The sequence below is a fragment of the Oxyura jamaicensis genome, chromosome 1, assembly GCF_011077185.1.
Source record: "Oxyura jamaicensis isolate SHBP4307 breed ruddy duck chromosome 1, BPBGC_Ojam_1.0, whole genome shotgun sequence".
In the NCBI taxonomy this organism is placed as follows: Eukaryota; Metazoa; Chordata; class Aves; order Anseriformes; family Anatidae; genus Oxyura; species Oxyura jamaicensis.
Genome location: NC_048893.1, coordinates 181710818 through 181733914, shown reverse-complemented (window position 1 = coordinate 181733914; position 23097 = coordinate 181710818). Strand labels below are relative to the sequence as shown.

The following is a 23097-nucleotide window of genomic DNA, read 5'->3' as shown; positions in this document are numbered from 1 at the left end:
CTGCGGCGACGGCGGCGGCTCCTCTCCCAGCCCCGAGCGGCGGCGCGGAGCCGAGCGGAGCGGACCCGCCTGGGACCGGCGACGAGAGGCGGCTGCGGCGGGGTAAGGAGCCGGGCACGGCGGCCGCTTCTCGCTCCCCCCCTCTCCCCGCTCCATTTTCCCTTCCCGGGGGCTGGGGTGGGGGGGGGGGCGCCGGCTCGGACCGAGCTCTTGAGGAGGAAGAGGAGGAGGAGGAGGAGCGGGGGGGGAGGAAGAAGGAGGCGACGAGGGCTCCCCCCTTCCCATCCCCCTCGCCCCTCCGCGGGGCTGCTCCCCTCCCCCCCTCCCCGTGGCCGCCGTCGCAAATTAAATTAAATTTGCCCCACAGCGGGGGGGGGGGGGTGACCTTGGTATTTTTGGGAGGGGGGGCGCGCAGTGCCCCGTGCCCCTGCTTTGGGGTTTGGGGTGGGGGGTCACCCCGTTCCTGCTCTTCCCCCCCTTTTTTTTTTTTCCTCCCGCTCAGCCCCGGTGGCTCCGGGAGGCTGGGGGGGAGGCTGGGGGCTGTCCCCTCCCTGCCCCTCGCTCGCAGCCGGCCTTGTCCCCTCCCGGGCTGCACCCCGGGTTTGGAAGAGGGGACCCCCCCCTCTATTCCCCTGCCTCGGAGGTGATCCCCAGCCCCGGGGAGGGAGGTGGAGGCCGGCAGGACCTCGGCTCGGTGGCTCCTCACTTGCTGCCAGCCCGTTTCTTTCATGCTGGCTTTTTTTTTTTTTTCCTCCTTTTCCCTCCCCCTTTTTGCATCAGGCTCTGTTAGAAAGCGGTCGGGAGGGAAAGGGAAGGGGGGGGGTGGCGCTGCCTGTTAGGTGAAAAACTATGAATTTTACATCCGAATTGCCAGATGGAGAATGGTTAATTTATAGGGTATGCATTGTTTACGTTGAGAGCCTCTGGTCAGGAATCTAGGTCTGTAACTTCATCCCGCTGCAAATAAATCACTATCTGTGCTTCCAAACAAATCAACAATTAATGATGGTGAACAATCCTGGAAAATTAAACTGCAGCAGACCGCCTCCTCCAGAGCTGGGGTTTTGCCTTATCCCGACTTTTGGGTTTGCTTCCTGCACGACCGCTTGCTGAGGACGGCGATTCTTTCGTTAGGCGGTGCTTTCAGATTTAGCGCAACTGCCGAAGTATTTTCGTGTTGCTCTTTGTTTTGTGCTCGGTGGGAAGGTGCTTTGGCTGAAATTGCTTTCTCCTTGCTGGGAAGGGAATAGGAGTGTTTAAAATGTGAGCGGCTTCAGAGCTGAAAATGGGTGTCAAACCACCTTTTAGGAAGGAGGTAAGGTGACGTGCATTCCTCCAGGTTTTCCCCTTTCTAACTATTGGAATAGTTTAGGGTTTAGTTGATGCAATTTTGTTTGGTACCTCTTGAACGATACGCTCTAGATACTACATGCACTCTTGTGAAAAGATGCAAAAACAGCTGGATTTATGTTATGCTGAGCGCACCCGAAAAGAAAGCAGGGAGTGATACTCAGTCACGTAAAGATAGTTGAGCTGAGGTGTGTGCAGCATGTGCATCGCCCACACTGGAAAGCGAGCACCACCGGCCAAAGTAGTTTAGTTCTTGTGTGACATCTTGTGTCTGTGCTCAAAGCAAGGCTGTACTGTGTTACTGTGAGGCAGGGGGTGTTTTTTTTTTTTTTAAGTTCTTATGCAGTTTTAATTGCCTGTGACTTTCTTGCACTTCTTTACTACTTAGTGTACAAACTGGATGAACTGTATGGTTCTTGATGAAACAAATAAGTAAGCTGAATTAAAATGGAAAATCATGTGTGTATAACATCTGTATGCTGCTGAGTTGCTTTATCTTGCGCCATATAAATATGGGTTTTAGACCGTATCTAGCAAGCTTACTTACAGACTTAAATTGAGCAAGTCAGCTAAATCATTATTAGGCTGTAACTAAAAATATATTAAAAAAAATGCAACAGTCAGTGCTAGCATTTGGAGAAGTATTGTAAAGAAATATGGACGTGATGTTGCGCATTATCCATTTTTGGCTCTAGAGCAGGAGGCTGCATTACCTCCCGTAGACAAAAAGAGATGCTTTTTCTTTTGGGATACATTGCTTTCTACCAGGTCTCAGGTTATACTTTTCTGTCCTCTCATTTTTTCAGTCACACAGTTTGTATGCATACCGAACAGTAAAAGGTTGTATGGATGTGTGTAGGATTCTTTCAGTAAGGGGTCTTCATTTAAAGGGTTTTGCACTAAATGCCTTATCATTAAACCTGACTTTGGAGGAGGTGACACAGGCTACTTGTTGAACATGAAGAATTTTTGTGGGAGCAATAAGTAAGAAAATGTGGAACTGAACAGTAAAATCATGCAAAGCAGGAAATGGGGGAAAATATGATAGAACTACTTTTCCCTTCCAGTTGCGTTCTAATGTGCTTTACCTTTAATGCTACTTAGCCCAAATTCATACCTTCCTCTTTCTTGATAGTCTTTTCTTCTTCTTTCCTTCAGGCAAGAACCAAACAGTAGTTGTGGTGTCCACTACTGACAAGTGGTAGGATAGTGTATCATACTTCTAACAAGTTTCTCAAACGGAGGTGGTTTCAGTCATAGCATAAAATGCCCATATTGCAACCTGAAATTATCTTTGGAAGGACTGAGAGAATATTGGAGGTTCTCAGTTTTGGAACTTGTTGGTAAGGGAAGACTGAGGAAAGCCTTTTTTTTTTTTTTAAATTTTATTATTTTTTTATAAGGGTGTGTTAGCGTCACTGGCCTTGTTGGGGAAGTGTTGTCTTGATGTACCCAGATCTGAAGTATCCAAGTATCCTCCTGGACTATTTGAACACCACTGATGGAGGAACAATGTGCAGACTTTAAAAGAATTACCAAGTATATGCTTTAAAAAAAAAAAAAAAACACCCTTGGAATTTGAACATCTAAGTTAAGACTTCCATTGGTATGATCTTCAGTTGAATCTAGTCTTGTGGAAAACTTGATTTTTATTTTTTTATACTTAGGTGAAGTATGTCAGAGGTGTAGTATATAAATGCAAATACACTTTATTATAGCAGGTTAGTAGTTTATTTAAAAATCTGGAACACTTTTTTTGGGATTCCAGAATAAAAATAAAATCCTATTACTGCAAATAATTACTATGACACATCTAACTAGAACCAATTCAATTAAATGCAACTCATATTCTAACACTTTGATTCTTAAAAACAAAGTTATCCCTTCCATTCTTTTTGTAACTTATTACTGTCTATCTCTGCATATGCTGCTTCCCAGCCTTTCCTTAAGTGTGAGGAAGTGTGTAGTCCTTGAAGTGGTTTCTGGGGATAAGACCTCTGTTACTTTGTCCCCATCAGTGGATTTACTCTTTCACATTCTCTCCCAAGCATTGGGAAACATTGTACAGCACATTCCTTGTTCTATATTGCCTGATCTTCAGCTCTTGTTATTTCAGCTGATGACAACTTTGGTATTAATATGCTTCAAGAGATATTTTTTTTAAAAAGGGGAAAAAAAAAAAAGTGTGCCATACCTCATTGGGAACAGATGGACGTGTTTGTACTAATCATCTTGTGTCTGTCACCATTTATGTGGTAGTACCGTAACCAGGGATCAGGACCCCATCTGGGGTTTTCTAATTTATACCCAGTTCTTCGGAGATCGATTCCAGACAATCCAAACTCCACGTACTTTTCCTCTGACTTAATTAGGCATCCTGGTGGATGCTGCTTCTGCTGAAATTAGGTGCTTCGCTTCCATTACTTTTTAAGGGATAAAAAAAGACACAAAGTTAGTTAAAAAAAAAATGTTATTGCCTTAATAGCTTCCATTGTATAGTCACCTAAACTATGTTTCAGGGCTCTTTTAAACAGGACTAGATTTAGCTAAAGCGTAATTGTTAATCACTTAGTGACCGTTGAGTGAGGTTTTCCAGCTTTTGTGTAAATTTACCCATTAGTTGTCCACAGCTTCTTTCAAAGCAGCCTCTGCTTCTCTCCAAGGCATCCCCAGTGTATCCGCTTTTTAGCTCAGTTCAACATCAAGAAGAAGGATTCTGAAAATCTTGTGAGGGGAAAAAATACTGTGTTTATGGGGGGAAAAAAATTAAGAAAACTGTTATCCATGCTGAGTGCAAACATGTTACTCTCAAGGAAGACTTAAAAACAAAACAAAAAGCCATCAGAACTTTGTGTGTGTGTAATCTTTGATCCATCCAGAGCTTGGTTGTTTGCTTCTGTTAGCACTGCTTTGCTACTTCGATGTAGAGTTTCAGTGAAGGCAATCAGATTTCTGGGAAATATTTTTTGGCAGCACCTATGTTAGGTTTCTGTTCTTAATAAAAAAGAAAAAAGAGATGAGTTGGGAAAAGTGGGCAGAAGATTATAGTTTTTTTTTTTAATTTAAAAAAAAAAAATGATTTTTTTCCCTGCATCTAACTATTTTAAATTTGAAGGTTCTCAGGGAGAAAACGTACGGAGGCGCAGGGTGGTTTACTGTTAGGTGTGATGCTGTCTTGGGTACTTGTTTTGTTTGACAGCTCAGTGCGAGGCGTTGTGTGTAGCTTGTATGACTTCCTGTGCACAGAAACTAAGTGCGCAGAAGAGACTACAGCTTGTGCAGCATCAGTTTGTGTAGCCTGTGTGTAGGACAGTGTCTGCACTCTCCACGTGCCACCCATTGCTTTTCAAAGGTCTGTGGGAGACAGACGAGTCATGGACACCGAATTCATGGTATATAATGGTTAAGAATAACGCCTTAGAATAAGGCCATAACATTTTGCTTTCCTGGATTTTGGAAATGGAAGAAAGAAAGAAAAAGCCCCCCCACCTTTCAGAAGACTTGTGAAGGAGTTTTTTTGGAGAGATACCAAGTAGGAGACACATCTCCCTTCCTTTTGCTTGGCTTAGATGATGCAGTCCGTAGTTCTCCTAGGCGGACCTGTAATTGAGGGAATTAAGAATGGAGACTTTCATGCATATACACTTTTCTGAAAGTGTGCTCATCTTAAGTGAGCATGCTTTGAGAACTCAAAACCTTTTGAATGTCTTCCCCAAGTTACAAATGTTGCCTGTAGCAAACTTTCCAACAGATTGTTTACACAGTGTCCTATATAAGCACCTTTATCTGTGAGTAACTTTCTATTTTGTAATGGGTCATTGCTCCCTGTGTCTTTTATATTACATACAGAAACCTTATAACAAACTTCAATTTCTTTTAAAAGTAAGAAACAGTTTTAATTCAGCTTTGTCCTCAAAAAGACTATGTAACATGTGCTTGGTTCTGATTTATATGTGTATTTTTTCAACTCACTGTTTAGGAACTTGAGCTGCATATGAGAGTTGGCTGACATATTTTCCAAAAGCTGGGAAACATGAAATGAATTGACAGGGGGCTGTGGGAAGGGGAAGCATAATGGTTTGGGTGACTGAGTGTCAGATTGGAGTACTGGATTTCCTTCTTTCTGTCAGTTTCTTGTGATGCCAGATCAGTCTGTTTAAAGCAAACTTTCCTGTAGTACTTGGTACTGCTATTTTGATTTCCTGGGAGGTGTGCTCTGGACCCTGGTTACTTCTGCATGGTTGAGCAGGAGCTCCACTTTCAGACACAGTGCTGGATAAGATGGCATACTTGGAAAGCAGTGCCCTAAACTTAACTCTGCAGGCAAAATTGGTGAACAGCTCTTAAGCTTCAGCCTGTTACTCAGGTTAGTCATCCATAAAATGGGAATAATACCTATTTCATTGAAGTGCTGTGAAAATAAGGTAACTTTTATGCCACACGTTATGCTGGTTGGTCTCATGTAGCAAATTGAGTCTCTTCTGAGCATGGTTTAATATGGGACATGCGTTAAAGAACAAGGAGAAAAGTTGAGCAACTTCTTTGCTGTGGCTGAGAGGGAAGTCCTGTGGTGGAAAAAGATAGTGAGGGGTCAGGTAAATCATCCTTCATTTAAGTATTTCTTTTAGTACTTGATTCTGATATTTCTTAACTCCTAATAACTGATTTTGCAGATGTGCTGTTCTATTATCTGACTCTTGTTCCTTTCGAAGCAAACTCAGTAAACAAATCTATTGTATGGATGTGCTCTTCTGAGTCATTAGGTTGTAACCTTTAGCTACATGTAGCTACTACTAATTAAATTAATGAAATGCTATTAGCAGTGATGAGTTATACTTTGTTAACCGGCGTTAAGTGGAAGGAGATATGAGTGCTTTTCAGTGGATTCTTGCAAATATTTGTTGTTGGTAGAAGAGCAGCATAACACATCATGACTCCACAGAAGGTCCTGGAAAAGTTCAAGTTCTACGGGATATTTCTTTTGTTTATTTTTTTTATGATTATTTTCTCCCCTACAGTTGATCTTTCTGCTTAGGCGTCTCTCTTGACTTCCCCATCTAGTTTGTCCTGATACCTATTCAGGCTTCTGATTAATCCTTCACTGTCCAAGTAAATCCTACTTCCTCTTACGTTGTTTAACGACTCTTAGACTTCAGGCCTTGAGGTTACTAAACTGTGGTGTGTGGATGTTTCTTTTTGTTACTGTTTTTTTTTCCTTCATGGCAACTTTGGTTCTCAGTTAATGCCTTCCCTGTGACCCCTAAGCTTTCTGCTCCATTTGTCTGAAGCAGGTTGTTGGTCCCTGCAATAGAATTCATAAAAGTAAACGTGTCCACACCTCAGCTGTTTCCATATTAAACTGAGTTTTTTGTCTTAACAACTTCGGACAGCCTGCTCCCTGCTCTTGAGCTGAGAATCTGCGTGAGGTGTGGACAACTCCAGCTTTTTCTGCTGAAGCAGCAGGAATATCTGGCAGTGCGCAGACAGGTGGATTAGTGATGGATGCAGTTGTCAACAGGATTTACCAGAAAGGTTTGCTGCTCTCAACCCTTAACTATGGTAACCTTCTAACTTGAGGGAATCAGGAGAGAGGAACCTTGAATGTGCCTGAGCAGTTCTTGTGCTGTAAGAAATAGGTGGAAACTTCCTGAGCTGTCAGACCTTGCTTGTATGCTCATAGTCATGGTATAAGCAGCTGGGTCTATATATTATTACTTTAAAGCTGGTTCCTTTGTTACAATCAAGTCCCTCTAATAACATGATTAAGATTAGTTTCTATTGAGTTATCTATTATCTAATACTCCTATATGTAATATTTTCTTAACTATTTCCATTTGTAGAGCATAATCCATTTCTGTGTGTTTTTTGGTTTATTTTTTTCTTTTTGTGTGTGTTGTGGGTTTTTTCCCTCCTCTGTGTATGTGTGTTAATGCTAATATATTTTAGGCTTCTTATCTGGGTAGATTTTTGTCCTTCTTGGGTGAGTTATTGTAAGGAAGTGATCCAGTGTCATCGGATCTGCAACTGATGAGCTGCAACTGAAGGATAAGTGAATATTAAGGATTAATTTCAAAAAGGAAAACAAACTACAGAGTTTAAGATCTTGCTATAAAAAGGTAGCTGTAATAATATATACTTTCCAGTCTGTGTGAAAGCCAGGATTAAAATGCATCTATAAAAATAAATCCTTGAAGGGAGGGTGCACAGCCAGGCACCCAGGAGGCTCCCTCTGAGCACCAGGCAGCACTTCTGTGCTGGGCGGGTGACAGAGCCCTGGCACAGGCTGCCCAGAGAGGCTGTGGGGTCTCCTCCTTGGGGATCTCCTGGGCAGCCTGCTCTGGGTGTCCCTGCTTGGGCAGGGCTGGCACCAGGGGCCTCCAGGGGGCCCTTTCATTATCAGCCGTATTCTGATTCTGTGAAAACCCCAAGTCATAGGACTGTGTAGTTAGATAGGGATGAATCTGTTAGATAGGGATGAATTCTCTTAAAAGAAATTACAAGAATGAATAGATTATTGGCAAAGAGAGTTATTTGTTGGCTGAGCATAGTGATAAATGTCAAAGGTAAGCTGGACTTTGCAGATTGAAACATCAGAATTCTTCGGGTTCACTTTTTTTTTTTAAGTGATCTTACTGGTATGTTTGAGTATGATAGCAGATGACTGGGCTCTGTCACTTGAAGTTTCTTCTAGTCCTTTGGCCTTAATAACCCATCACTAGTGCAGTTAGTTCACCTGGCTGAAGTAATTCTTCATTTCATTGGCATTTTGCAAACAAAATTATGGGTTCTTCCTCTGCCTTCAGGGACACAATTATTTTTTCAATCTATGGCTTGCCGTCCCGTCACAGTTTTGTGAAAAGCAAATAATGTTTGAGTTATCTGGGGTCTGTAGCTGAACTGGTGTAAGCCATCTGGGTAGACTTCTACTTATAAAATGCCCAGCTCAATGTGACTTTGGTACTACGGTATGCAGCCCCAATATAAATGTTTGTTCATAATTTGTATTGCTGTAGTGGGTTTATGTGGCAAGGTTTTGGTAGCAGGGGGCCATAGGGGTGGCTTCTGTGAGAAGGATCTAGAAGCTGCCCCAGGTTTGGTAAGGGCCCCACTGCTGACCAGAGCTGAGCCAATAAGTGATGTTGTTTGCACCTCTGTGAGAGCAGATTTAAGACAGGAAAAAAAAACGCTGCGCCACACAGCAGCTGGGAGAGTGAGAGGAGTGAGGAACAGCCTTGCAGGCGCCAAGGCCAGCAAAGAAGGAGGGGGAGAGGTGTTCTAGGTGCTGGAGCAGAAGTCCCCTGCGGCCTGTGGTGAGGACCATGGTGAAGCAGGATGCCCCCCTGCAGCCCATGGAGTACCACGGTGGAGCAGGGTTCCACGCTGCAGCCCGTGGAGGAGACTACGGTGGAGCAGGTGGACCTGCACCGACGGAGACTGCGGCCTGTGGAAGACCCCTGCCAGAGCAGATTCTGGGCTGGACCTGTAGCCCGTGGAGAGGAGACCACCCAGGAGCAGGTGGGCAGCAGCTACTGCCAGGTCGTGGGGGACCCAGGTTGGAGCAGTGTGCTCCCAAGGGATGGACCCCGTGGTACGGACCCATATCTGGAGCAGTTCTTGAAGAGCTGCTGCCTGTGGGCAGCCCACGCTGGATCAGTTCAGCAAGGACTGCATCCCGTGGGAGGGACCCCACAGCACAGGGGACGAGAGTGACCGAGAAGGAGCAGCAGAGAAGAATTGCTATAGACTGACCATAACCCCCATTCCCCCGTTCCCCTGCGCCACTTGGGGCGAGGAGGTGGAAGAGGGTGGAGGGGGGGAAGGTGCTTTTAGTTTCTTTCCTTTGTTTCTCGCTTCTCTAGCTCATTAGTAATAGGCAATAAATCTTACTATCTCCCTATGCTGAGTCTGTTTTGCCTGTCACAATAATTACTGCGCGATCTCTTTGTCCTTATCTCAACCCTTGAGCCCCTTTCATCATATTTTCTCCCTGTTCCTCTTTGAGGAGGGGGAGTGAGAGAGCGGTTGTGGTGGAGCTCGGTCACCCACCCGAGTAAAACCACCACAATCGCACAGGAGCGGATGCAGTGTTTCTTAGCATGTCTGGCTTTGCAGTGGAATACCCATGCTTTCTTTTGGGTTTCACAAGTCAAACCATCCTACTAACATTATTTTGTTTTTCAGTCATTGTGATGGAATCATTTGTAATGGGATGCTAAGCGTTTAGATTTTTTTTTATAATTGTTATATACTAAGTTAGAAATGGGAGGGAACTTTATTTATGTGGTTACAAGTTCTGACTTGTTACCAAAGCAATTTGATATTTGTTGCCCATCTGCATAACTTTACAAAATGTTATTTTGCTTCTGTGGTAGTGTTCTAGTATTCTTTGCATTTTTGTGAGGATTAAACCTTTAACAGTGAGGCTCTCTAAGGCATTTTTTGCCAAAGAAGTACTAAAATGATACCAAATGCTGTGTCCTCCCAAGGGGCAACACAGGGATTCAATTTGATTTGTTTGTAATGTCTGTCTGTTGTAGCTGTCTTCTGCTTTCTGTCGTGTTCCCCTTATTTTCCCAGTGGCATCTACGCCACCCTTGCATGCTTTCTTTTCTTCCCTTCTGTATAAATATAATAAATATTAGCTTTCTAAAATAATATAACCTCAGTAATACAAAATATCTGAGGCTGTTATGGCTGGATTTGTTATGCTGTTTTGAAAATAGAATTAATGTAAAGGAAAATACTGTTCCTTCCCCCCACCCCTATTCCTTCCCAAGCGTTAGGGGAAGGAAACCGTTCCTGTTCATATTGCATAGGAGTGGATGGGAAATACAGAAGCACTACATCCTCAAGAAGTTTCCCTGCTAAGGGAGGACTGTGCCAAAATTGTGTCCATAGACTAATGGTATTATGAGGTGTTGATCTGGTGCTTTGACATCAGTACTTTCCTTGTTTCTGGGGGTACCAGTTTAAGAATTTTGTTTCAATATGTTCAGTAGTTTTGGTAGAAGAAATATTTTACACAGTGAAAGGCTTGCTTTTTCAAATGCAAAATCGCGTAGCCTAGACCCGCAAGGTGCTCATCTCCTTTGTACGCTGAGGGAGTTCTGTCAGACTTGATTAGGATGTTTAGCTTTGATTATCAATCAGAAACTGGACCCAAAACTTTAGTTTAAAAAAAAGCCTTTTTCTAATGATCATTTTTTTTTTTCTGAGTTGTCTCAACTATTTCTATTTATCTTTGAGCTGTCGTGTTTGGTTGTGGGGTGGGGTGGGGGTGTCTTCCACTATTTCTGGTATTCACAGTGTTTTCTGCCTCTCTTCTGCTTATCCCTTTGACTGTCTCATCTCTTCTTTTCATATGCTCTCCCGAGGTAATAGTTTTTGTTGGCACTTTTTTCCCATTTGAATTATCCCAACTATAGGTGCTGGTCACTCTGTGTGGTTTTCCAAGCAAGTTTGTGCCAGTACTTCAAAATCTGTCTTAGCTACATGGTGTGGTTGCATAGTACTGGTGTCTAATTGTACTGGGGCAGCCTGCTTCCTCCCCTTTATTGCTCTTTCACCTACAGCAGGTTTTCTTTCAGGCTTGTAGCAGATATTTCTTGTTTGGGGCTCAAATGTTGTCCTTTTACTTAAAAATGTTTCAGTTCCTCTACTCTTTCAGTGTTTTACTGAAAGAAAATCTGACCCATCTCAGCGCTAACTGTGCAATCCAATGTAATGTGCACATAATAAATGATTTTAAGTGTAAGAAAAAATACCAAGTGTTTTATCACAGACCGATCAAAGACATTATCCCAGCATATGATGTCCGTACAACTGACACTTATCCCTGTATTTAAAATTCTTTCTTTAGGGTGCAGTTTTTTTCCTAAACTCTCAGAAATGTTGTTGCTGTACTGCCAATGCAGATGCACTAATTTATTTTTCCCCTCTTCATTATTACAAGAAAATAAAGGCAGTGCTGTTACTTAATCTGCTGCTGTACTACACCTTAATCTTTAAATACCTTCAGAGAACTTTGCGTACCACACTGGTTCATGAATTTTAAGGTAGTGTCAGTGTAGTTGCTTTGGTTTGAAAATAGAGGCTCTTGGCATAGAGAGTAACATCTGATCGAATAAAAGCTGTTACTGATTGCCAGGGAAATGAAGTTTTACCTGTCATTACTTTGAAAATGGGTATTCAGCTGTCTTTTTAGGTTATTTCAATATCATCTTGATACCTAGTCATTACTATACAATAGTACTTTTTTTTTTCATTTCTAGCTAATAAAGTGCATTTTTTATTTTTTTTTACGATGGTGATCTTCGTTTAGCTCATTCTTGGGCCTTATTTCTGTACGTCCTAGTCTTTGTGGTGTAACTCCTGTTTCCTGGGGGTTATGATTATTTCTTACACCTTAGAGAAAGCAATGGATTGAAGTTACTTTGTAATGGGAAAACTTCTTGCACTAAAAACAAGGGGCAAAACAGTCCAAAATTCTGGGTTGTTTTGTGCCTTTGGCATTAATTTTGCCCATGACCACTATGTTGGATTTGTATAAATCTGTTTTCAGTTTGGACCTTTCAAAACATAGGATTTATTTATGTACTGCTTGTCTTTTTATTAAATGCAACCATTCGTTGTCTCCAAGTGTTGACAAAATCATCTCTTGTTATTACATACTTATGGGATATTGTTTGCCAGCTCAAGTTTTGTCATATATCCTGAGCAACTGTGACACAGGGTAGTTTTGGTCTTCCAGATGTGTGCATGTGGCTTTCTTGACAGAGGAGCTGAAGTGTTTTGTTTCGATTTTTCCGCTCGGAACTCTATACCCTGGTGCAATGGCAGTTCATGATGAGGTTCGCAGGGACAAATTTCGTCGCTTGTGAAATTTCATATTGTGGAGCTGAGAAGTGCAGACAGGATGATGTGAACATTTTTTACCTTTTTGAAAACTACCTGTATGGGTAATGTTGGTGTGTGATAGTTTCATGTGGTAGAATGGAAGCAGCCTTACTTACCCTGCAGCTGGTCTTGCTGTTGGTTCCCTATGTCTGAAATGCCAAAAGGTGTTCAGAACACTTTGGTTTATGGTTTCCACTGATGCTGAGATTTCACTGAATTACACTCTCCATCTTCTGGGGATGTGAACAGGACTGCAGGTGTGTGTCCAAATACATCTGGAGCATCAGTGTCAGATTTTTCTTCAGCACCCAAAAGGCAGGGTATCTCAGAGGCATTCCCCTAAAGAAGCTGGGTGAATTTCAAATTGAATATATATTGTAAAACGAATATGTTAACTGAATCCCCCTCCCCTCTGAATTCTGTGGCTTCTGTGTGACCAAGATGGCTTTGATTTTCCATAATTACTTCAGAAGTTGCTCTCAGCAGACTCTGGAATAATAATCGCTCCTGTCCAGAATAAGTACATCGACAATTTAAGCTGCTAGATACCAGGAATGATAGTTGATGATTGGATGGATGTTTGACAGATTGCATGTACATAACAGCAGACATAAATCTACAAGTATAGCTTATATGTCAGGATGAGGTATGCATGAAATGAGTCTTCATTCACCAACAGTACACACAGTGTTCTCTAGTGAGCTTTACGATCTTGCATAATGCTCCCTGAATGTCTTTTGTAATAATTATATCACCGTGTGTTATTCTCAAGTCTCGTCACTATTTCCAGAAAGTGTTTTATGCAAACACTCTCACTTCAGCTTAGTACTGATTACTTTGAATGTTCTATGTGAGCAGGTGAGTTCATTTTCCTTATGGCAGTCATCACATTAGCAAGAAGGATGCAAGAGGCCTGACCTCTTGAGTTAACTTTATATATGCACTTTCATTTTAGTGTTGCTTAGACCATGCTCTTGTTGTAGACACCAGCTACTTTTTTGACTGCATTCCTTCCTAAATTCTATTCAGATAATCCTGAAGTAGAGATTGTCAAGGCATGGACGTAATCAATAAAGACAACTCTGTGGGTTTTATCATTAAAAGTCAAGCATCTGTAGAGAATAAGTATGTCATGCAGTTCTTCAGAGGCTTTGTCAAGCTTTCTTGGGGAACAAAGCATGTGCTTTGGTATGCAAAGAGCACTGTTGTCTTGAATTCATATTTGTATCCTAGATTTGTGATATATTGGGTTTATTTTTTTGTCTTGGTTTAATTCTCGGACATGATTGAGCCATTTGAGAGTCAACTGAAAACCCTTTACATGGGATATGTCATCTAAGTATTTTAAGTTTGTCAAAGCTGAAAAGACGGAAAATACGTGTGTGTGTGTGTGTATATTAATGGGGACTGTCAAGAAAACGAGGTGTTAGCAGCCTTTCCTCATTGAGGTAAGCTCATTAAGTGAGGTGATCTTTAGTTTGCAGGAAGGTTTAATCCTTTGAAGGTTAAGGTGAAAAGGTCATTGTCAAAAACTTAATGTCTTTCTCTCAGGCTTAATGAAACTTCCCCCTATGCTCTGTGCCTGCCTTTCTCCCTGCTTCTCCTCCCCACTGGACAAGTGTTGTCTTTTCACAGAATCCTCAACATCCAAAGTGGTTCAAGTGGGAACTACATTCCTGATTTTTTGAGTATAATGGCATCCTGCCTATTTCAGCTCCTCCTATGCATTCTTTCTTTCCACTCCTTTAAGGAATTGTATTTTTCTAGAGGAAAACAAGTTGTCTACGGCACTGGAAGTTTTAAGCACGTGGATTAGGCAAAAACTGCCATGTGCCTGTCCACGCAAATTCAAATTCAAGCCGATTGGAACGGTTTGTTGCACTTCTTTCTCACTGCTACCATTTTTTATGATTACACTTATTTTGTTGTAATGTCACATACTTTGTATTCACCATGAACAGAGGAGGCTGGCCACAGGGTCCGGTTGTTACACACTTGTCTTTTTTAACCTTTAGTATTTTTCGGCTTTCATAATACGACCACCTAACAAGCGATGAGATGAAATGTTTTCCCTTGTGTTTGGCTAACTGACAAATATATTGCAGATGTCTATTTGCTAACGCATTCTATCAGCCTACAATCTTTTCCACTTTACGAAACAGTTCCATTTTTTTATGTTAATAGATACTCCTTTGTTTAGCTATGTTTTTACATTTTCTCTCTCTGTCAGAGTCTTTTGCTCTAGTTTTCCAGTGTATATGGCCTTATTTCTTTTCCTGCAGCCATGCACAGAAATATAAGGGATTGTGATCATAATACCTACAATTGATTTACTTTGTCCTGGGTAAAAGTATGAAAGCTGAGATCCCACAATTAGAGGACAGTTTTATTTTTCCTTAGTTTTTGGTTGTTTCAGTAGTGAATTCTATTTATTTACTTTAAACCTGGTTTTATATCAGTGAAAGTGCTGTTTACTAAATAGCCTTAAAAAGGAGAAACAAAAGCACTCTTTGCTTTTAATCACTTTTCAAATGCTGAAATTTACAAGTTGGCTCCTTCTTGTATCCTCTAGAAGCTGCAAGTGCCTGCAACACCAGAAAGCTCTATGCTGAGATAAATCAGTATTGAATATTGTGTACTTAATCTTTGGGAGGCTTTACCTAATGAACTTTACAAAACGTTATCCCTAAAACTGGTGGTTATCTGTGACCATTTCCCCAGTGGTTGCAAAGTGGAGTGCCACCTTCTGTGTAAGTTGTTTGCAGGTTTTTGGCATGCATATTAAGACAAGCCTTGGTACCAGAGTTGGTATGTTTTGTTCTTTATTGTGGTGTGTCAGGTCTTTTCTTGAATCCTTCAAATTATCTGTACTTTATGGAAGTTCCTCCTCTTGCAGTTATTACCTGCACATCTTTTCATTATTAACTTATTAAGTAAACACTTTGTGGATAAAGATGCTTGACGCGCTTCATGGTGTTTTCTAATGTAGTGTTGAAAAAAATGTGGTTTTCCCTATTTTAAACAGGCATTATCACTTAGTATTAGCTGTCAAAGGATCGCTATTAATGAGTCTTCCATAGTAAAACTTGGTATTTCTCCTATCCTTTTCCTGGCTGAGAGCGTAACTCTTGCCTTACAATGTGGTTCTTCGTCTAGAAGAACTTTAATTAGCGATTTCTGTAAAATCTTCCTGTGTCGGTCCTTGCTATGTATAGTGCTGCGTTGCAGAAATCAGAAGCTGACGTTATCTTCCTACTGTGAGTAATACTAGCATCTTGATGTTCTCCATTACGAAAAAGTAAACAAAATAATATTTGTGAAAGAGAATGGAATGTTTTCACCTAGACATACCTGAATCAGTGTGAAAACTTAGGCAGGTTTTCATGAGCATACTTGATTCAACACTAAAGTTTTCTTTTCATCTGCTGAGTATAATAGAAACGGCCAAGTTTCAGCCTGGAGTACCTTTTTGTAGCAGACTTACACCTCCTTTGTAGTAGATTTATTATGGAAATAGCTTTAATTTAGTGGCACTTACATAATGAAAGTGCCTACCACCTAAGTCACTTCTCACCTTGATCAATTGTTGTCAATCAGCTCTACGCAGCAGGAATTTAACAGGATATAAAATTTTTCTGTAAATGGTTTAAATCATTAAATTTGTGTTTTATTAATAACCCTGTTGAAGTAGAAAGATGTCCTCTTCCACTTCTGCATGTTGCAGACTTCTCTCTTGTGAATACCTTGTATCTTCTGTGTAAATTACAGCTTGACGAATTTCTTCATGCCCGCTGTACTGCTGAAACAAAGCTAGTGCCCTTAAAGCATTCGCAGTGACTTCTGTTTTCAGACATGGATCTTACCTACTGAGGGTACAAAACCAGAGAAATAATACAAAGAAATGACAAGCAGCATGCTAACAGAGAAACTGAGCTTCAGAGTGACCTCCTTGTTAAGAGATGAAAAAGTTTTGACTTCCCCACAGTATTCCCTGAGACAATTTAGGGAATATATTCTTAGCACTTGCTTCTAAACCATTTCTGTCATGTTGGTTGAAGGGTGAGAAAGGGACAGAGGCCACTGACCGTACTATTAGATTGTGGAGAACAGGTTGGTGAGTACTTGTACAACATTTCTTCTTGTTGGAGTGACATGCACCGTGTAAACACAGATTTTTAAAGCTCTCCACATGCAACTTTCTTCCATGCTAGCAATTTGGTAAATTTGCTTACACTTAGAGTAGTTCTGTGGACATGCAAGTGTGTTGTCATGAAATCATAGAATGGCTTGGGTTGGAAGGGACTTTAAAAAGATGATCTAACTCCAACCCACTGCCATGGACAGGGGCACCTCCCACTAGATCAGGTTGGCCAAGTCCCTATCCAACCTGGCCTTGAACACCTCCAGAGATGGGACATCCACAGCTTCTCTGGGCAGCCTGTTCTAGTGCCTCACTACCTATACAGTGAAGAATTTCCTCCTAATGTCTTACCTAAATCTATCCTCTTAGTTTAAGACCATTCCCCCTTGTCCTGTCGTTATCTGGCTGAGTAAAGAGTCCTACTCCATCTTTTTTCATAAAACCCCTTTAGGTATTGAAAGGCCACAATGAGGTCTCCCCAGAGCCTTCTCCAGGCTGAACATTCCCAGCTCTCTCAGCCTTTCTCCATAGGAGAGGAGCTCCAGCCTTTTGATCATCTCTGTGGCCCTCCTCTGGACCCACTCTAACAGCCCAACGTCCTTCTTGTGCTGGGGGTCCCAGCCCTGGACGAAGCACTCCAGGTGGGGCCTCGTGAGGGCAGAGCAGAGGGGCACAATCCCCTCCCTCCCCTGCTGCCCACCCCTCTGTTGGTGCAGCCCAGGACACAGTTGGCCTTCTGGGCTGCAAGTGATCACTGCTGGCTCATGTCGAGCTCTTCATCCAGCAGAACCCCCAAGTCCTTCTCTGTGGGGATGCTGTCAGTGAATTCTTCTCCCAGTCTGTAAGCATGTCTTGGATTGCCCTGACCAAGGTGCAGCCCAGCAGTTCATTGTAAAATGTCTTGTAAGCATAGAATTAAAAGTATAAGCATCTGTATAGGTCAAACTTGTGTAAAATTTCTAAAATTTTCCATACGTAACTTAAAAATGCTGGTCTTGAGAAGTAACTCTATATATGTTCAGTGAAAGTTTGTAAAGTTGGTGACCTTATAGACCCTTATGTTTGCATTCTGGATTTTAAGAGGAAGGAATAGTAAGGCAGTAGACAGACTTCTAAGGAACTTAAGAATTGATTTGTTCACTTCATCTCTTGGAAAAGACTCTTTCAAAAATACTTGAAAGATGAAGATTAAGACACATGTATGGATCTCTGGAAAAAAATGTTGACACGTGACCTCATGTATGTTAAGACATAATTTATTTAATGATTAGCACAATTAATTAAATCACCATAGGCAGTGTGAACTGTCATCCAAACCAAATACAGTTAAATGGTGTGGTTTAACTCCTCCTTTTAGATCAGTGACTTAACATTCTGCAGTGACATTTATTGACCTATTAATGAAATAGAATAGGTGCTTAATATACAAGATGTCAATCCAAGTTTTATTTGCATATGTGTAAGCTGTATTTTGTACTGTTGACCAATTAGAGGTTGTGTAATTATACTATTGATAAAGAATTAAATACTATATAGAAACCATCTGAATATCAAATCTTTTAATATTTAATGTCATGGCCAGTAAACTTGCTCAGCTGTAACTGAGTAACTATTCAGTCCTGCTAATTAAGTACAGAGCTATGTATTTGTGTTCCAGTTGTTTAAATTTGACCAAATTTTGGCAATGTTGCTATTAACACTGCCAAATTTATTAACTAGCAATGTCATTAATTCATTCTGTTTAGAGTAATGAATTGTTCTGTGTCCATGCTCTGGCTGTTTTTTATAATTTTGCATTAAGTGTGTTCTTTTAATTTTAACTTATTTTCCACAGGAATTGGACGACTTCAATCCATCCTGTTTTAATGTCCAATAAGTGCAACTTCTGTTTTTGTTGCTTATTCCTTGCTTTAATTTTCCTGTTATCATTGTACAAAGAGTATTTACTTTGTCTTTTCTGTTTCTTTTCTTATACTTGTTTCTTCCATCCTCCACCTGGGAAATTCACTTTTAAAATTCAGCCTCTTTAACACATATCCATGCTCTTGGTTCCCCATTTCAAGTCTTCCAAGTTATATTTCAAGTGGTGCTTCTCTGAAAGAAGCAGTGCCCAGACATCTTAACTCCTACTGAACTATCTCCTTCTGTACAAGGAACGTAATTCATATTTTTAGTGCTAGATTTATTTAGAATATGTTTGTTTTCATTGTAAAGTAGTTTTCCAAGACTTGACTTAGCTTATAATAATGCTTAACATAGCCAAGAATAAAAATCATGATTCAATCAGGCTTTACATATTAAGGTTAGCATTTGTCTATCATATATTTATTGAATTTTCTTTCTATATTTATCTGCTTTTTTTTGTTGTTGTTTCTGCTGGTATATGACACGCATCTTGATCGGTCAGGATAAGCATACATTCTGGCTGCTGCGAAAGATTTCTGGGCCTTAAGTGTTATCTATCCTTATAAAAAGGTGCTGTTTTGAGTACTCCATTCCATTCCCTTTTTTCTTTGCCTTCTGATTGTATGCGTGGAGTAATGCTGTTGTTTTGAAAACATCGTGAATAACTTTTAAAGCCTAAGTTATTAAAAAAAAACACAAAACCCAACTGTTGGCTGAAGCTGTTGTGTTGAATCTCAATCTCAAAGAAATTTTCTTGTTGTCTTTCAGAATGTTTGTCATCTTCCAGTATATTCCAGCGTATAATACAATGCAGTGTATCTTAAAAAAAAAAATAAAAAATGAAACCTGAAATTAAATCAGTGGATCACCTCATTTGGCTTATGGATTTTCATGCTCAAACATGTTCTAGATGCAGCTGAACTGGAGGCTGCAGTTCTTAGCTGTCACTGTCTTCTTCCCTGACAGAGGTTAACTGGAACAGCTGGCATAATTGGTATGTGAAGTTACTGAGACTTTTATTTGGATAGAATCAGGTTACAAGCAACCAGAAAAATCCTAGATCCTATTAAGTATTCAAGACAGATTATTTTGACAGAGCTAGGTATGCACAGCTATATCGGCAGTCCGGAAGAACAGCAGTTCCTAGCAGTGGGATGTAACAAGCTAATTCCATTTTATTTAGATAATAGTTCAAGTGACAACTGTTGTATAAGGGGGTAGTTTAGCAGTGAATTTTCTCATGTTGAATGATAGGTTTTATTTTTTCTATTTCCTTTAAATGAAAAATGTTCAGTAAAGCTTAACATTAATCCTGAAAAACATTCAGAAGAGAGCTGCAAATTTTAATTACACGGGAACTTTAAAAGGTTTATTATTCTTTGTCCATTACGGCCTCAGTAATAGGCTGTTTTGCTGAATCTGTTAAAGTTAATTCATGGTCCTTTCTGATTAGATGTATTAATTTTGTGGAAAATTGTGTCCTCTTTAGTGTTTCCTGTACTTTTGAGAGGGATATGTTAGGTACTTCATATGTAGACTTGTTAACTTTTATATTTGCTATAGAAAAATGAAGCATAAATAAAACTTATGTCTGGCCTAGCACCCATATTAAGTGTATTCCTACCAAAAATCCAACTCCTGCATCTTGAAATTCATAAAATACATTATAAGGTTGCAGGGGGAAGTGCAGCTCCAACCTGATGCAGACTGGTGCTGCAGAAGGCTGTGCTACCCTGCCCGGGTCTAGGTCCTGAGTTTGTTAATTCTGGAGTCTGTTCAGTGGGCGGGGCGAATCTGTCCAAGTAGTTCTTAATCGGAAAAAAAAACCTTCTGACCATTCCTCCTGATGAAACAGAATGATCAATTTTGTTAATTTCCCATTAAATTTGTATTTCATGAGGAGGAAAAAATCTTTCCAGTAATCACTTTCTAGGTGTTGTGGTGGGTTGATCTTGGCTGGCTGCCCACCACTTGGGGAAGATTACCTTTTTGCCGATTAACAATAGGCCAGGATTGTAAGAAACAGCCATAACTAAAAACACCTTCCTCCCCCTACACCCTCTTCTTTCAGGCTCAGCTTCACTCCTTCATTCCTGACTCTTCCTCCTCGTTTCTGCTTCCTCCAACTCACCCAGAGGCACAAGAGAGATGGAGAATGGGGGTTGTGGTCCGTTCGTAATGCTTCATCTCTGCCACTCCTCACTTTTTCATTTGCCCCAGCGTTGGTCCTTCTCACAGGCTGTGGTGCTTCCTGAACTGCTCCAGCCTGGGCCCTTTCCATGGGGCTCAGACCTTCAGGAACAGGCTGCACCAGCACAGGACCCCAGTGGTGGCAATTCCTGTCAGAAGCCTGCTCTCCATGGGCTGCAGCTTCCTCCAGGCCACATCCACCTGCTCCACCAGGGGCTCCTCCACGGGCTGCAGCGTGGAGATCTGCTCCGTGTGGGACCCATGGGCTGCAGGGGGACAGCCTGCTCCACCAGGGGCCTCTCCACAGGCCGCAGGGGAACCTGTGCTGAGTGCCTGGAGCACCTCCTGCCCTCCTGCTGCACTGACCTTTGGGGCTTCTCTTCTCTTCCCCACCCTGCTGTTACACAGCATTTTTTTTTTTATTATTATTTTTTTTATTTTTTTTGCCTTTCTTAAATCTGCTCCCAGAGGCCCAACCTGCATTGCTCACTGGCTCAGCTTTGGCCAGCGGCAGGTCCATTTAGGAGCTGGCTGGAGCTGGCACTGTCCAACATAAGGGCAGCCTTGGGCTCTCCTCACAGAGGCTACCCCTGCAGTCTCTGCTAGCGAAACCTAGCCATCTAAACCCAATACACATGTTCAATTTCAAATCTAGACCTTGGATACCAGTCAAGTTTAGAAGCTTGTTTGCATATCAGTAGGACATCATCTGAACAGTTCATCTTTGACTATAATGTACAAGTTTGTTTCCAAATTGTTTCATAATGTGCTCTGAATGGGACTATATCACCATATTCTAATCAAGTGTCAGCTGCAACTGATCTTATCTGACAGCTGTCTGCTGCTGGAAGGAGAGTTTTGATCCCCAATTCCTTTAATTCCTCTTCTTTCCCTTGATTTAGCTCTGATGCTTGTCACGTGCTTTTCAAAATGAATTAGGCTTATTGTATGGAGTAGGTGAGGTGGCTGGTCCAGCAAAGTGTTGGATGTATTCTTGCAGCATTCCCAGGTGAGAATGTGAGAACGAATGTATGTATGGTACATAGCAGCATCCCATCAGGAAGCTGTAATGGTGGATCTACATCAAACAGGAAGAAGAGTGAACCTAGATCCATCCTGTGTGTGTTTTTGAGGAATTCCAGAGTCACTGTCATGACAGCGTATTAAGAAATTAACAGGTATCGAGGTGGCATTGTTTTCCTGGGAGTATTAGGATAAGTTACTTCATTGAGTTTTGTTCCTCCCCCAACTTTCTCACTATCTGTTTTTACTACAACTGCATGTAGTGCTCAGTTCAGCAGCTGTGTGTAAGTACAGAGAAGATGACAACGGTTGGCTGTTGTGTAGCTGTTGAATTGCATGACATACCATGCCTGTTGAAGTGACTTTAGTTTGCATGTTGAAAAACGAGGTGACATTCTTGTGTGTGGCATACATAATAGATGATGTGTGAAGGGAGTTCAGTGGCTTTGTCCAAGTCAAGGATGAAAAAAAAACCTCATGGTGAATTGTTAAAGACCAATCATACTAAAAGACACTTGTTGTCCCTGATTATTATAGTCAAATAATGTACCCTGATGTCTGAAATGACAAAAAGAAATTTGAATTGTTAGCTTTAGTTTCAGCCTTATATTACCTTGTTTCAGTAATAAAAATTGGATTATGGACGAATTTAGGGCAGTCTTTTTCATACTTAGTTTTTAAGAAATATTTGTGAGACTGTTAACTTTCTGGTGAATTTGGCTGATCTTGTTCATTCTTCTTATTTTTTCCCCACTTCCTAAAATAAAGATGTTGTACTGTATGTGTTCTTTAACATTGATATTTAAGTTTAACATTGATATTTTATTTCATTTAACATTGATATTTAAGTTTTTTTTAAAAACTTTCTGTTTTGTAAAAGGCTAGTAAAGGTTAAGCAAAATCTGTACTTTATATTCCCGTCATGAAATGTGAACTGAAAAATACAAAATGCATTGGTATTTTTGGGGATGGGTGGGCGAGTGTGTTTCATGTTCCTATATTTCTTCAGTGTAGAATGACCTTGGTTTAGGTGAATAAGTCATTATCATGGCAGGTTACGCCGCCCTACAATGGAACGTGCTTCTCTCCCATCTCTCTTTGTAGATTCTGGTCAGTCTCGTTTCTGTTCTTATATTTGCCCAGAGAGGCTGTGGGGTCTCCTCCTTGGAGATCTCCAAAAGCTGCCTGGACATGGTCCTGGGCAGCCTGCTCTGGGTGTCCCTGCTTGGGCAGGGCTGGCACCAGGGGCCTCCAGGGGTCCCTGCTGAGCTAAACCCTACTATGATTCCGTGACTTCTGGCAAGTTCTAATTTTGATGTAGCTCCTTATATAGGAGGTCAGTACAAAAAGAAATGCCTGACTTGGAATGTAAAGTTCAGGAAGGTGAACACTGGGAGGAAGTGTTACAGACTTATAAAATGGGGGGTGGCGTGTGGGAAGGCAAGGCAGCAGTGAAGAAAAGCTGCCATTGTACAGTCTTTCTAAAATCCTACTTAGCCCAGCATGTGCCATCTAGTTTTATTCACTGTTATCTGTATTCTATTAATTTCAGCTTTTTTAAGTAGAAGAATAATGCACATCCTCCTCCTCCT

The 23097-nt window shown here is 41.2% G+C and overlaps 1 protein-coding gene across 4 annotated transcripts in view; it reads left to right on the top strand.

The window, feature by feature from the left end:
- Positions 1–23097, top strand: part of PDS5B (PDS5 cohesin associated factor B) — a 111751-nt gene continuing 88654 nt past the window's right edge. For 3 of the 4 annotated variants that reach the window (XR_004750337.1, XM_035324661.1, XM_035324651.1), the window contains exon 1: positions 1–102. The gene's annotated coding sequence lies outside the window, so the exon portion shown is untranslated. The remainder of the gene's footprint in view (positions 103–23097) is intronic. The other variant, XM_035324667.1, reaches the window with a different exon arrangement.